This window comes from Hyla sarda, chromosome 4 (assembly GCF_029499605.1).
Source record: "Hyla sarda isolate aHylSar1 chromosome 4, aHylSar1.hap1, whole genome shotgun sequence".
Classification (NCBI taxonomy): domain Eukaryota; kingdom Metazoa; phylum Chordata; class Amphibia; order Anura; family Hylidae; genus Hyla; species Hyla sarda.
The window spans coordinates 390,388,507-390,405,170 of record NC_079192.1 but is presented as its reverse complement, the minus strand read 5'-3'; the positions used below and the strand labels follow the sequence as shown (position 1 = coordinate 390,405,170).

The window sequence follows — 16,664 nt, the reverse complement described above, 5'->3', positions numbered from 1 at the left end:
ATGGCTGTCGTTGTTATATAAGACACTATGGCTGTCACTTATGAGGTCACTGTGATTGTTGTTGTTATATAAGACACTATGGCTGTCACTTATGAGGTCACTGTGACTGTTGTTATATAAGACACTATGGTGGTCACTTATGAGGTCACTGTGATTGTTGTTGTTATATAAGACACTATGGCTGTCACTTATGAGGTCACTGTGGCTGTTGTTGTTATATAAGACACTATGGTGGTCACTTATGAGGTCACTGTGACTGTCATTGTTATATAAGACACTATGGCTGTCACTTATGAGGCCACTATGGCTGTCGTTGTTATATAAGACACTACGGTGATCACTTATGAGGTCACTGTGACTGTTGTTGTTATATAAGACACTATGGCTGTCACTTATGAGGTCACTGTGGCTGTTGTTGTTATATAAGACACTATGGTGGTCACTTATGAGGTCACTGTGACTGTTGTTGTTATATAAGACACTATGGTGGTCACTTATGAGGTCACTGTGACTGTTGTTGTTATATAAGACACTATGGTGGTCACTTATGAGGTCACTGTGACTGTTGTTGTTATATAAGACACTATGGCTGTCACTTATGAGGTCACTGTGACTGTTGTTATATAAGACACTATGGTGGTCACTTATGAGGTCACTGTGACTGTTGTTGTTATATAAGACACTATGGTGGTCACTTATGAGGCCACTATGGCTGTCGTTGTTATATAAGACACTATGGTGGTCACTGTGGCTGTTGTTGTTATATGAGACACTATGGCTGTCACTTATGAGGTCACTGTGATTGTTGTTGTTATATAAGACACTATGGTGGTCACTTATGAGGTCACTGTGGCTGTTGTTGTTATATAAGACACTATGGTGGTCACTTATGAGGTCACTGTGGTTGTTGCTGTTATATAAGACACTATGGTGGTCAATTATGAGGTCACTGTGACTGTTGTTGTTATATAAGACACTATGGAGGTCACTTATGAGGTTTCTATGGCTGTCGCTGTTATATGAGACACTATGGCTGTCACTTATGAGGTCACTGTGGCTGTCATTGTTATATGAGACACTATGGCTGTCACTTATGAGGTCACTGTGACCCTCACTGTTATATACACTTCTACATGTTGCCATATGGGCTCCCTATGTCATATGCTAGAAGCAATGTCTCCAGTGAAGAATACCTCCACACATATGACATTCTGAGATATTTTTCCTGTTGGATTCCTTTTTAATCTGACAAAAAACAATTCCATATGTCATGAAACCATATGGCGGCACAGGAAAGCCCCAAACACCATACACGCTCAAAGTTTTATTTATAAAAAAGTAATACAAACATACACAAGAGTCCTTAGATTGAATAAGATCAAATATATATAATATATATATATATATATATATATATATATATACACTTATATAGGAAGCGGATACTCAAGGAACCGCTCAGCACCCCAATGTTATACAAGTATTCTTTATGAAAATAAACCCGTAGAAATCGGACACAGACTGCTCTGCAAACGGATGTTCAGGGATAGTTGACAACTAGCATCCTTTTTACAGAAATGCCCTTTCTAAAACAAATGTGAAGAAATCTCTTTACGACAAGAACTACAGGATGTGCTTAAAGGGAATCTGCCAGAGGATTTATGCTGCTCTATCCCAGAATATTGTCAGTCCCCCTGATGATACCCGTGTGTCACCGACTTATCAGAATGCACCAGTTCCAATAAAATCACAGTTTATCAGTGGCCAAGGAGCGCGACTTTCAACGTGTCATCAGGCCTCGACGTGTCGGCACTTACTCTTGTAGTCTGTAGGGGAACAATGTACCAACTGTAAGGACTCTACCTACTTGCTGCGGCCTACCTACCTAATAGGGGGGCGACCTTCTTAATGGGGAACTACCTGCCTACTGGGACTTATACCAACCTAATAGGGAGAAGCTATCGGGATAATATGCCTACCTACTAACCTAATCTAGCAACCTACCTACCTACTGAGGACGCCTACTTACTTATTGGGGGGGGGGGTTCATCTACCTATTAAGGTTACTTACCTACTACTGGGGTAACCCACCTACATAAATTGGGGAAACCTACCTACCAGGCAAACTATCTACTTTAACGGTAGACCTACATACCTAATAAGGTGAACCTACCTGCCTACTGTGGGGACCTACCTACCTACTTATCTACCTACTCTTACTGTGTGGTGCAAAAATGGGGGGACATTATTACTGTTTGGAGCAATTTAGATGGGTAGCCTGTATAGGCCTAGGGAACAGATAGGGAGTCGGTATAAAAATAGGAAAAAGATGGAAAGTCTGTATAGAGATGGGAAATAAGTGAGAAAGGTGCTGAAAACAGTCACACTAAATATGGTTTGGATAATGGGGTCCTAAGAAGTATATATATATTTTTTGAGGGGGGGGGGGGGTTGTTCTAGACATATATCTTTACAATTACAGGTGCAAAACATCTTGTCCTGGCCCTGAAAACATATCCAATCTCAGACCCATCACATTGATAGTGCAGTCCGATCTGCAGGCTCCATGTTATATTGCAGGAGGAGCCTCATGTAAACCTTTGATCATATTGGCCTAAATAGTCATGTGGGCGGTTCTACTCAGTGCGGTCGCGGTGCGGTGGGGGCGGTGCGGGGGGGCGGGGCATTATCGGCTTATCGGCAAAGTAATTGCCGATAATGCCCAAAATCGTGATTATCGGCCGATAATATCGGCCATACCGATAATCGGTCGATCCCTAGTCATGACCCTTTGTCGCTGCACCCAACGCTCTAAACAAACACTGAGAGCAGCAGGGAGAATGTGGGGGTCCCCAGCGATGGGACCCCTGGGATAAGACATCTTATCCCCTATCCTTTGGATAGGGTATAAGATGTCTAGTACCCCTTTAAGTGGAAATCTAACGTGAGTTCCCAAACTTTTTTCCCCAGGACTTGACCCCTGCACAAATCTATATATCAATCAGCTCAGCTCCTCCTGCTCTATAACATGACACCTACAGATCGCACAGAATTTTCAATGTGACAGGCTCCCTTCAGGATCTTCAGTACTGTGCCAGTGCCAGGAGAAAGAATGGCATTGTTATCAGTCTAAAAAAAAGCAACTGTAAAAAAAACAAAAAAAAAAACAACAACAACATGTCATCACTTTCTTGGTTGCACTTTAAATAGGGAAGTTCAAAATGCATGCAAAATAAAGAACAATGCTGGTAATATGTAAAAAACAAACAAAAATCTGATATCTTACCGTATGTAAACCCACAGCCCAATGTACAAAATCCACTGAAACAATAGAGCCCTGTGCACACATTATAGGCGCTAGCTGGAACTGATGGGTTAAATTGTTCACAGGAGACACTTCTCTGACTTGGCAAAAGTTTAATCAGTCGCTTCCTGTAAGTGGTGGAGGTTAAAGGTCACGGTGGCTTTAGTGCATGTCCACTGACCATTTTTCTTTTCGAACGTATAGTGCTATTTCCTGCCCAAAGAATAGTGGGCTTATTTTAGGAAATCCCTTTTTCTTCCTTTTCGACTTTCTATGCCAGGATTGTGGATAAAGCCGACTATTATGCTTAGATTAGGTTTTCCCCTCTGCGATATGAAATATGGAAATGGGTCATTTATTACAAGCCAGTCAGCGCCCTAACACATACTGGTGTCCTGCAAATACACTGGGGAGACCGATTATGGGGGGGGGGGTGAAGGGTAATAAGGTCGAAAGACTATTAGACTTTGTGAGGGGGTGTAAATGGGCATTAGCACCTTGTAACAAAGCCGAAACGTGCATCACTGACAACAAGAAGCTAAAAAAAAGTGACATCATTCTCAGGCTTCCCATTGAGAAACAAGTGTAGACAGAGTGGTCATCGATATAGGAAGCCATGTGCAGGTAGGAAGAAGGAGGCATCAGAACAAGGAGATGGAAGTAATGTATTTGGGTGGAAAATGTACAATATATTTTATTTTAATATTATTTATTATTATATTTTATTGTTATTAGGCTAAGGAACAGAGGTGTTTTAAGTGTACTTAAGACTTTTACTGGGTTTCCCATTTAAGAGCAGATTTAAAACCCCACTAGAGACTACAATGGCCACAGGTTACAATATTTTCTGGACCATTGTAAGGGTGCATGTACACCACATTTTCACTCTACGGGTGCCGGATCCGGCTGGGGGAGGGGAAAACCGTGCGCTCCTGAACCCCAACCGGACCGACACCCTAATCCATTGACTTTAACGAGCCAACCGGAGTCACCGTTTTACTCCGGTCGGCTCATTTTTGACCCGTATCCGGTTTTCTAACCGGACCTTAAAAACGTAGATACGGGTCAAAAATGAGCCGACCGGAGTAAAATGGTGACTCCGGTCGGCTCATTAAAGTCAATGGATTAGGGCGTCGGTGCGGCTGGGGTACGGGAGCGCACGGTTTTCCCCTCCCACCTCCGGATCCGGCACCCGTAGAGTGAAAACGTGGTGTAAATGCACCCTAACTACGGCTTGATACAGTGTTTCCCAACCAGTGTGTTTCCAGCAGTTGCAAAACTACAATTTTCAGCATGTCTGGATAGCCTTGTAGTTTTGCAGCAGTGGACTAGAGATGAGCGAACTTACAGTAAATTCGATTCGTCAAGAACTTCTCGGCTCGGCAGTTGATGACTTTTCCTGCGTACATTAGTTCAGCTTTCAGGTGCTCCGGTGGGCTGGAAAAGGGGGATACAGTCCTAGGAGACTCTTTCCTAGGACTGTATCCACCTTTTCCAGCCCACCGGAGCACCTGAAAGCTGAACTAATTTATGAAGGAAAAGTCATCAACTGCCGAGCCGAGAAGTTTGTGACGAATCGAATTTACTGTAAGTTCGCTCATCTCTACAGTGGACTAGAAGAGCTATCCAAGCAGAGGGGGGCATATTATTGTCAAATAACTGTGTTAATGAGGTCCACGGGGTGACTGGGTATATAGTAGCGCTTCTCTATAGAGTACACATCCTATACTGCTCCTTACCCATCCCACGATGTGCTGTTCCTAGCACACTAGGTGAGAGTGGATCCATTTAAAGGGGTAGTCCGCTGCTCACCGTTTGGAACAAACCATTCCAAACGCTGGAGCCGACACCGGGAGATCGTGATGTCATAACCACGCCCCCTCATGATGTCACGCCCGCCCCCTCAGAGCAAGTCTATTGGAGGGGGCGTGACGTCTGTCACGCCCCCTCCCATAGACTTGCATTGAGGGGGGGGGGTGTGATGTCACGAGGGAGCGGGGCTATGATATCACGATCTCTCGGCGCCAGCTCCAGCGTTTGGAACGTTTTGTTCCAAACGCTGAGCAGCGGAGTACCCCTTTAACTTTTCTGGGACACACTGGGAGAGGATGGGACTTTTGCAAGTGATTGAGTCAGCGCGCCAACCAGTGCATTTGCTCACCACACCCCATGGAAGTGCATAAGATGATGAAGCCAACGCAGACAGCATAAAATTAGTCAATGCGCAAAATAAAAACACACTGTGGACCCAATTTTGCAGTTGATTAATTCCCCCCTGTGTACTGTAAAGGACCCTGAAGAAGCTCCTGTCCTGAACACAGAAAGTGATTTACAGCTTGCAACAGGTCCTTCTGACTTTAAAGCGGTTATCCAGGAAAAAATGTTTCTTTTATATATCAACTGGCTCCAGAAAGTGAAACAGATTTGTAAATTACGTCTATTAAAAAAATCTTAATCCTTCCAGTACTTATGAGCTGCTGAAGTTGAGTTGTTCTTTTCTGTCTAAGTCCTCTCTGAAGACACCTGTCTCGGGAACTGTCCAGAGTAGAAGCAAATCCCCATAGTAAACCAGTTCCCGAGACAGACAGAGATGTCAGCAAAGAGCACTGTTGTCAGACAGAAAAGAACAACTCAACTTCAGCAGCTGATAATTATTGGAAGGATTAATATTTTTTTAATAGAAGTAATTTACAAATCTGTTTAACTTTCTGGAGCCAGTTGATATATAAAAATATTTTTTTTTCCTGGAATACTCCTTTAATATGCAAGGACAAGCTGCATCTGTATTAGTTCTCCTTGTTTTTTCATATTTTTGGGGCTTTAGAACCAATTACTAGTTTTCCATAGAGTTCTAGTCTCTAGATACAATAGTTTCAAGTTACAATGTTTGTCCCGAAACCAAAAAGTACTTACATGGGGGGAGATTTATCAAAACCTGTGCAGAGGAAAAGTTGCCCATAGCAACCAATCAGATCACTTCTTGTTAAAAATGAAAGAAGCGATCTGATTGGTTGCTATGGGTAACTGGGCAAATTTTCCTCTGCACAGGTTTTGGTAAATCATGGTGTTCAATGTATTCAGCCTTGGGAGAAGATGTAACTACAGATTGAAGTTATGAGCTGTAGTGAGAGTCACTTCAAAAGGATAGGGGATAAGTGTCAGATCACGGGGGGTGCGACCACTGGGATCCCCCCACGATCTTCTGCCCGGCTCCCTGCATGAATTAAGTGTATGATGACCACAGCACGAAGTGGTGGACGTCTCGTCACCTCCATGCATCTCTATGGGAGAGACGGAGATACAGCACTTTTGTATCTCCCATAGAGATGCATAGAAGGGAGATCATAGGGGGTCACAGCATCATTCTCTTTGGACTGGACTATTCCTTTAAAGGGGTACTCAGCTGCTCAGCGTTTGGAACAAACTGTTCTGAACGCTGAAGTTGGCGCCGGGAGCTCGTGATGTCATAGACCCGCCTCCCTCATGACGTCTGGCATCAGTTGATTTAAAAAAATTAAGTTTTCCACCGGAGTACCCCTTTAAAGGGGTTTTCCGCTGCCCTGACTTCCGGAGCTCCGCTCGCAGCGTCCGGAAGTTTATTACTCCGAAATCTGTGTGCGGGCTTACGTGTTCGAGGCCGCCCCCCAGGTGACGTCACGCCCCCTTCCCATAGACTTTTGTTGAGGGGGCGGGCGTGACGTCACGAGGGGGCGGCCTCGAACACGGAAGCCCTCACACAGAGTTCGGAGTAATAAACTTCCGGATGCTGCGAGCGGAGCTCCGGAAGGCAGGGCAGCGGAGAACCCCTTTAAGGAGCAACAATCAGACGGCAGGAAGCATGGTAAGAGTCCTGCCGACAGGTATCAGAATAGTTATTGGGAACATATGCACAAGTACAAATACTCGTTCAAATGTACAGTATTGGCCCCGATACCAGTTTTGGTATCAGGACATCCCTAATCTCATATGTATCCATCTCATATTTATCTATCTATCTATCTATCTCATATCTATCTATCTATCTCATATCTATCTATCTCATATCTATCTCATATCTATCTCATATCTATCTATCTCATATCTATCTATCTATCTCATATCTATCTATCTATCTCATATCTATCTATCTATCTATCTCATATCTATTTATCTATCTCATATCTATCTATTTATCTCATATCTATCTATCTCCCATCTATCCATCTATCTATCTCACATCTATCTATCTCATATCTATCTATCTCATATCTATCTATGTATCTATCTCATATCTATCTATCTCATATCTATCTATCTCATATCTATCTATCTATCTATCTATCTCATATCTATCTATGTATCTATCTCATATCTATCTATCTCATATCTATTTATCTATCTATCTCATATCTATCTCTATCCATCTATCTCATATCTATCTATCTATCTATCTCATATCTATCTCATATCTATCTCATATCTATATATCTATCTATCTCATATCTATCTATCTATCTATTTCATATCTATCTATCTATCTCATATCTATCTCTATCCATCTATCTCATATCTATCTCTATCCATCTATCTCATATCTATCTATCTATCTATCTCATATCTATCTATCTATCTATCTATCTATCTCATATCTATCTATCTATCTATCTATCTCATATCTATCTATCTATCTATCTCATATCTATCTATCTCATATATATCTCATATCTATCTATCTATCTATCTATCTCATTTCTATCTATCTATCTCATATCTATCTTTCTCATATCTATCTATCTCATATCTATCTATCTTACTCATATCTATCTATCTATCTCATATCTATCTATGTATCTATCTATCTCATATCTATCTATCTATCTTTCCATTTTATACTATATGTAGAATAACTATTTTGGACAGCTCAGCAGCCCCCATGTTGTTTTCCTCCTTTGTCCATTATCTCTAGTACTTACAAGTCTTATGTATTCATGACCTACACTTCATGTGAAAACTTCAAAGAAAATAACCAGCTTTACCCAATGATGTAAGAACATGGCAGGAGAACAGTCAATGCTCGGCCCCCGCACTCATAACAGCAGAGCCATAAAGTATCTGTAGCCCCAGCCTGTATGTCCTACCTACAAAGTAACTGTTCAGAGGAAGAAAAAGTGGAAAAAATGTAAATCACCTGAACCCTGGTACAACCTAAGGGCACTCAATAGAATCACCATTGTGTCTACATGACTCAGTATATAATGGATCACACTAACCACAAAGAGACAAACAGACCTGGAAAAGTAATAACTAAATGCATGTTCACAAATATAAACCTTTCATTGCAGTATGCAGCATATGTCCAGAGTAACACCACAGTACTGCAAGGAAACTGCACTGCAACTGAAGCACATGATGTCAGATCAGATCAACTCATTAGATCAGATCCAATCATTAGCAATTAGATCCAACTACCAGATCAGATGGAATCATCAGATCTATTTCCTTTTAGGTTGCACCAAAACACTACCAGACCAGACCCAATCATAATCAGATCAGGTCCAATCATAATCAGATCAGGTCCAATCATTTTCAGATCAGACCCAGACTTAATTAGTATGAGATCACATCCAATCTTTATAACAACTAATCTCTATCTATATCTATAATTATTAATATCCAACTAATAATTTTAAGATCACACTAAATCATCAGATCATACACAATCAAAATCCAATCATTATCAGATTACACTAAATCATTATTGGCTCAGACCTAATGAGCATCATCAGATCAGACCAGACCCAATCATTATCAGATCAACCCCAATTATTATCATATCAGAACCAAAAATCAGTTCAGATTAAAACATTATCATATCAGATCAGATAATAATTGGGCCTGATCTGAGGATGACTGGCTATGATCTGATAAGGATTAGCTGTTATCCGATGATGATTGGGTCTAATATGACCCTTTCATTATCAGATCACACCCAGTCATTAACAGGGCTCAGAACCAATCATTAACAGATCACCCCAATCATTAGCAGATCAGAACTGAATATTACCAGATCAGAACCAATCATTATCATACCAGAACCAATATTAAATAGATCAGTACCAACCATTAACAGATCAGATTCAATCACCAGATCAGAACCAATCATAATCAGATCAGAACCAATCATGAACAGATCAGAATCAACCATTAACAGATCAGAACCAACCAGCAGATCAGAACCAATCATAATCGGATCAGAACCAATCTTTAACAGATCAGAACCAATTGTTATCAGATTAGAACCAATTATTACCAGATCAGACCCAATCACTGCCAGGTCAGACCCAATCATCACCAGGTCAGACCCAATCAGATCAGACCCAATTATTACCAGATGAGAATTAATCATCAGATTAGAAAGGACCAATCATTATCACGTCAGAACCAATCATTACCAGATCAGAACCAATCACTATCGTATCAGAACCAATCATTACCAGATCAGAACCAATCACTATCGTATCAGAGGCAATCATTACCAGATCAGAACCAATCATTACCTGATCATAACCAATCACTATCCTATCAGAAACAATCATTACCAGATCAGAACCAATCACTATCATATCAGAACCAATCATTACCAGATTAGAACCAATTACTATTGGATCAGAACCAACATCAACATCCTAAATAAACCTGCTCCTGTCCCCCATCCACCATATCTATGACTATTCTAAGTACTGGGCTGATCCCCTAAGTGGAATAACAGGATTCCATCAGCTACTATGCGATACATGGCTCAGGGGAAAGTTCTGTTCCTCAGCACAAGCTCCCAGACATCCAGTGATACAGACAGATGTAGCAGAGCTGCCATTGTTCGCTGTCTAGGACGCAGGAGGTTCTCCTGTAGACCCAGGTAATGACCAAGAGATAACAAACACAAGGAGCAACTACAGCTCAGTGCACCCGGCTCGGTCCGCTGCCTCCAGCCCAGTGAGCAGAACATCAAGTACTGACCTGAAGCCTCCGCGCTGTATATCTATAGAGTCCGGTACCGCAGCCCCCGTGATCACAGCTCACACCAGGCGGTGCAGCAGAGCCCGGGCTCCCCAGCTAGAGCCGGCAAAGAGCCGCGTCCTGGTTACACAGGGGAGGATGGGGGATGATGTGAGAGGCGAGATGTGTCTGCTCACCCCTCCTCTGTGCTGGAGACTGCCTCCCCGACTGCAGGGCCTGGATACAGGAGACATACAGGGTATATACTGCAGGGCCTGGATACAGGAGACATATAGGGTATATACTGCAGGGCCTGGATACAGGAGACATACAGGGGTATATACTGCAGGGCCTGGATACAGGAGACATACAGGGGTATATACTGCAGGGCCTGGATACAGGAGACATACAGGGTATATACTGCAGGGCCTGGATACAGGAGACATACAGGGTATATACTGCAGGGCCTGGATACAGGAGACATACAGGGTATATACTGCAGGGCCTGGATACAGGAGACATACAGGGGTATATACTGCAGGGCCTGGATACAGGAGACATACAGGGTATATACTGCAGGGCCTGGATACAGGAGACATACAGGGTATATACTGCAGGGCCTGGATACAGGAGACATACAGGGGTATATACTGCAGGGCCTGGATACAGGAGACATACAGGGGTATATAGTATATACTGCAGGGCCTGGATACAGGAGACATACAGGGGTATATACTGCAGGGCCTGGATACAGGAGACATACAGGGGTATATACTGCAGGGCCTGGATACAGGAGACATACAGGGTATATACTGCAGGGCCTGGATACAGGAGACATACAGGGGTATATACTGCAGGGCCTGGATACAGGAGACATACAGGGGTATATACTGCAGGGCCTGGATACAGGAGACATACAGGGGTATATACTGCAGGGCCTGGATACAGGAGACATACAGGGTATATACTGCAGGGCCTGGATACAGGAGACATACAGGGTATATACTGCAGGGCCTGGATACAGGAGACATACAGGGGTATATACTGCAGTGCCTGGATACAGGAGACATACAGGGGTATATACTGCAGGGCCTGGATACAGGAGACATACAGGGTATATACTGCAGGGCCTGGATACAGGAGACATACAGGGGTATATACTGCAGGGCCTGGATACAGGAGACATACAGGGTATATACTGCAGGGCCTGGATACAGGAGACATACAGGGTATATACTGCAGGGCCTGGATACAGGAGACATACAGGGGTATATACTGCAGGGCCTGGATACAGGAGACATACAGGGGTATATAGTATATACTGCAGGGCCTGGATACAGGAGACATACAGGGGTATATACTGCAGGGCCTGGATACAGGAGACATACAGGGGTATATACTGCAGGGCCTGGATACAGGAGACATACAGGGTATATACTGCAGGGCCTGGATACAGGAGACATACAGGGGTATATACTGCAGGGCCTGGATACAGGAGACATACAGGGGTATATACTGCAGGGCCTGGATACAGGAGACATACAGGGGTATATACTGCAGGGCCTGGATACAGGAGACATACAGGGTATATACTGCAGGGCCTGGATACAGGAGACATACAGGGTATATACTGCAGGGCCTGGATACAGGAGACATACAGGGGTATATACTGCAGTGCCTGGATACAGGAGACATACAGGGGTATATACTGCAGGGCCTGGATACAGGAGACATACAGGGTATATACTGCAGGGCCTGGATACAGGAGACATACAGGGTATATACTGCAGGGCCTGGATACAGGAGACATACAGGGTAAATACTGCAGGGCCTGGATACAGGAGACATACAGGGTATATACTGCAGGGCCTGGATACAGGAGACATACAGGGTATATACTGCAGGGCCTGGATACAGGAGACATACAGGGTATATACTGCAGGGCCTGGATACAGGAGACATACAGGGTATATACTGCAGGGCCTGGATACAGGAGACATACAGGGTATATACTGCAGGGCCTGGATACAGGAGACATACAGGGTTATATACTGCAGGGCCTGGATACAGGAGACATACAGGGGTATATACTGCAGGGCCTGGATACAGGAGACATACAGGGGTATATACTGCAGGGCCTGGATACAGGAGACATACAGGGGTATATACTGCAGGGCCTGGATACAGGAGACATACAGGGGTATATACTGCAGGGCCTGGATACAGGAGACATACAGGGGTATATACTGCAGGGCCTGGATACAGGAGACATACAGGGTATATACTGCAGGGCCTGGATACAGGAGACATACAGGGTATATACTGCAGGGCCTGGATACAGGAGACATGCAGGGTATATACTGCAGGGCCTGGATACAGGAGACATACAGGGTATATACTGCAGGGCCTGGATACAGGAGACATACAGGGGTATATACTGCAGGGCCTGGATACAGGAGACATACAGGGGTATATAGTATATACTGCAGGGCCTGGATACAGGAGACATACAGGGGTATATACTGCAGGGCCTGGATACAGGAGACATACAGGGGTATATACTGCAGGGCCTGGATACAGGAGACATACAGGGTATATACTGCAGGGCCTGGATACAGGAGACATACAGGGTATATACTGCAGGGCCTGGATACAGGAGACATACAGGGGTATATACTGCAGTGCCTGGATACAGGAGACATACAGGGGTATATACTGCAGGGCCTGGATACAGGAGACATACAGGGTATATACTGCAGGGCCTGGATACAGGAGACATACAGGGTATATACTGCAGGGCCTGGATACAGGAGACATACAGGGTAAATACTGCAGGGCCTGGATACAGGAGACATACAGGGTATATACTGCAGGGCCTGGATACAGGAGACATACAGGGTATATACTGCAGGGCCTGGATACAGGAGACATACAGGGTATATACTGCAGGGCCTGGATACAGGAGACATACAGGGTATATACTGCAGGGCCTGGATACAGGAGACATACAGGGTATATACTGCAGGGCCTGGATACAGGAGACATACAGGGTTATATACTGCAGGGCCTGGATACAGGAGACATACAGGGGTATATACTGCAGGGCCTGGATACAGGAGACATACAGGGGTATATACTGCAGGGCCTGGATACAGGAGACATACAGGGTATATACTGCAGGGCCTGGATACAGGAGACATACAGGGGTATATACTGCAGGGCCTGGATACAGGAGACATACAGGGGTATATACTGCAGGGCCTGGATACAGGAGACATACAGGGGTATATACTGCAGGGCCTGGATACAGGAGACATACAGGGTATATACTGCAGGGCCTGGATACAGGAGACATACAGGGTATATACTGCAGGGCCTGGATACAGGAGACATGCAGGGTATATACTGCAGGGCCTGGATACAGGAGACATACAGGGTATATACTGCAGGGCCTGGATACAGGAGACATACAGGGTATATACTGCAGGGCCTGGATACAGGAGACATATAGGGGTGTATACTGCAGGGCCTGGATACAGGAGACATACAGGGTATATACTGCAGGGCCTGGATACAGGAGACATACAGGGTATATACTGCAGGGCCTGGATACAGGAGACATACAGGGTATATACTGCAGGGCCTGGATACAGGAGACATACAGGGTATATACTGCAGGGCCTGGATACAGGAGACATGCAGGGTATATACTGCAGGGCCTGGATACAGGAGACATACAGGGTATATACTGCAGGGCCTGGATACAGGAGACATACAGGGGTATATACTGCAGGGCCTGGATACAGGAGACATACAGGGGTATATAGTATATACTGCAGGGCCTGGATACAGGAGACATACAGGGGTATATACTGCAGGGCCTGGATACAGGAGACATACAGGGGTATATACTGCAGGGCCTGGATACAGGAGACATACAGGGTATATACTGCAGGGCCTGGATACAGGAGACATACAGGGTATATACTGCAGGGCCTGGATACAGGAGACATACAGGGGTATATACTGCAGTGCCTGGATACAGGAGACATACAGGGGTATATACTGCAGGGCCTGGATACAGGAGACATACAGGGTATATACTGCAGGGCCTGGATACAGGAGACATACAGGGTATATACTGCAGGGCCTGGATACAGGAGACATACAGGGTAAATACTGCAGGGCCTGGATACAGGAGACATACAGGGTATATACTGCAGGGCCTGGATACAGGAGACATACAGGGTATATACTGCAGGGCCTGGATACAGGAGACATACAGGGTATATACTGCAGGGCCTGGATACAGGAGACATACAGGGTATATACTGCAGGGCCTGGATACAGGAGACATACAGGGTTATATACTGCAGGGCCTGGATACAGGAGACATACAGGGGTATATACTGCAGGGCCTGGATACAGGAGACATACAGGGGTATATACTGCAGGGCCTGGATACAGGAGACATACAGGGGTATATACTGCAGGGCCTGGATACAGGAGACATACAGGGGTATATACTGCAGGGCCTGGATACAGGAGACATACAGGGGTATATACTGCAGGGCCTGGATACAGGAGACATACAGGGTATATACTGCAGGGCCTGGATACAGGAGACATACAGGGTATATACTGCAGGGCCTGGATACAGGAGACATGCAGGGTATATACTGCAGGGCCTGGATACAGGAGACATACAGGGTATATACTGCAGGGCCTGGATACAGGAGACATACAGGGTATATACTGCAGGGCCTGGATACAGGAGACATATAGGGGTGTATACTGCAGGGCCTGGATACAGGAGACATACAGGGTATATACTGCAGGGCCTGGATACAGGAGACATACAGGGTATATACTGCAGGGCCTGGATACAGGAGACATACAGGGTATATACTGCAGGGCCTGGATACAGGAGACATACAGGGGTATATACTGCAGGGCCTGGATACAGGAGACATACAGGGTATATACTGCAGGGCCTGGATACAGGAGACATACAGGGTATATACTGCAGGGCCTGGATACAGGAGACATACAGGGTATATACTGCAGGGCCTGGATACAGGAGACATACAGGGGTATATACTGCAGGGCCTGGATACAGGAGACATACAAGGTATATACTGCAGGGCCTGGATACAGGAGACATACAGGGTATATACTGCAGGGCCTGGATACAGGAGACATACAGGGGTATATACTGCAGGGCCTGGATACAGGAGACATACAGGGGTATATACTGCAGGGCCTGGATACAGGAGACATACAGGGTATATACTGCAGGGCCTGGATACAGGAGACATACAGGGGTATATACTGCAGGGCCTGGATACAGGAGACATACAGGGTATATACTGCAGGGCCTGGATACAGGAGACATACAGGGGTATATATAGTGCAGGGCCTGGATACAGGAGACATACAGGGGTATATACTGCAGGGCCTGGATACAGGAGACATACAGGATATATACTGCAGGGCCTGGATACAGGAGACATACAGGGGTATATACTGCAGGGCCTGGATACAGGAGACATACAGGGTATATACTGCAGGGCCTGGATACAGGAGACATACAGGGGTATATACTGCAGGGCCTGGATACAGGAGACATACAGGGGTATATAGTATATACTGCAGGGCCTGGATACAGGAGACATACAGGGTATATACTGCAGGGCCTGGATACAGGAGACATGCAGGGTATATACTGCAGGGCCTGGATACAGGAGACATACAGGGGTATATACTGCAGGGCCTGGATACAGGAGACATACAGGGGTATATACTGCAGGGCCTGGATACAGGAGACATACAGGGTATATACTGCAGGGCCTTGATACAGGAGACATACAGGGTATATACTGCAGGGCCTGGATACAGGAGACATACAGGGTATATACTGCAGGGCCTGGATACAGGAGACATACAGGGTATATACTGCAGGGCCTGGATACAGGAGACATACAGGGGTATATACTGCAGGGCCTAGATACAGGAGACATACAGGGGTATATACTGCAGGGCCTGGATACAGGAGACATACAGGGGTATATACTGCAGGGCCTGGATACAGGAGACATACAGAGTATATAGTATATACTGCAGGGCCTGGATACAGGAGACATACAGGGGTATATACTGCAGGGCCTGGATACAGGAGACATACAGGGGTATATACTACAGAAGGTGGGTATAACCAGGGCTCAAGTCCTGCAGGAATGCATGGGAACGGAGTTCCTGCACTTTTCCCACAGCAGAATCACTGTCCCCATTAGCAGGAGACCTACAGGACCAGCCCTTGGGTGGAAATCTTGGCTGTGTTTCCATACTTTTTCCTAGGACTTGACCTCTGGGTCAAATTATTTTT

At 45.0% G+C, this 16,664-nt stretch overlaps 1 protein-coding gene across 4 annotated transcripts in view; it reads right to left on the bottom strand.

Moving 5' to 3' along the window:
* The window catches only part of ARAP3 (ArfGAP with RhoGAP domain, ankyrin repeat and PH domain 3), a 188,496-nt gene extending 177,976 nt beyond the window's left edge, over positions 1-10,520 (bottom strand). For 2 of the 4 annotated variants that reach the window (XM_056517061.1, XM_056517069.1), the window contains exon 1: positions 10,301-10,520. The gene's annotated coding sequence lies outside the window, so the exon portion shown is untranslated. Of the gene's footprint in view, positions 1-3,286; positions 3,387-6,217; positions 6,280-10,300 lie in introns of those variants that run through there. The other 2 variants (XM_056517065.1, XM_056517067.1) reach the window with 2 other exon arrangements.
* Between the last annotated feature and the right edge of the window lie 6,144 nt (positions 10,521-16,664).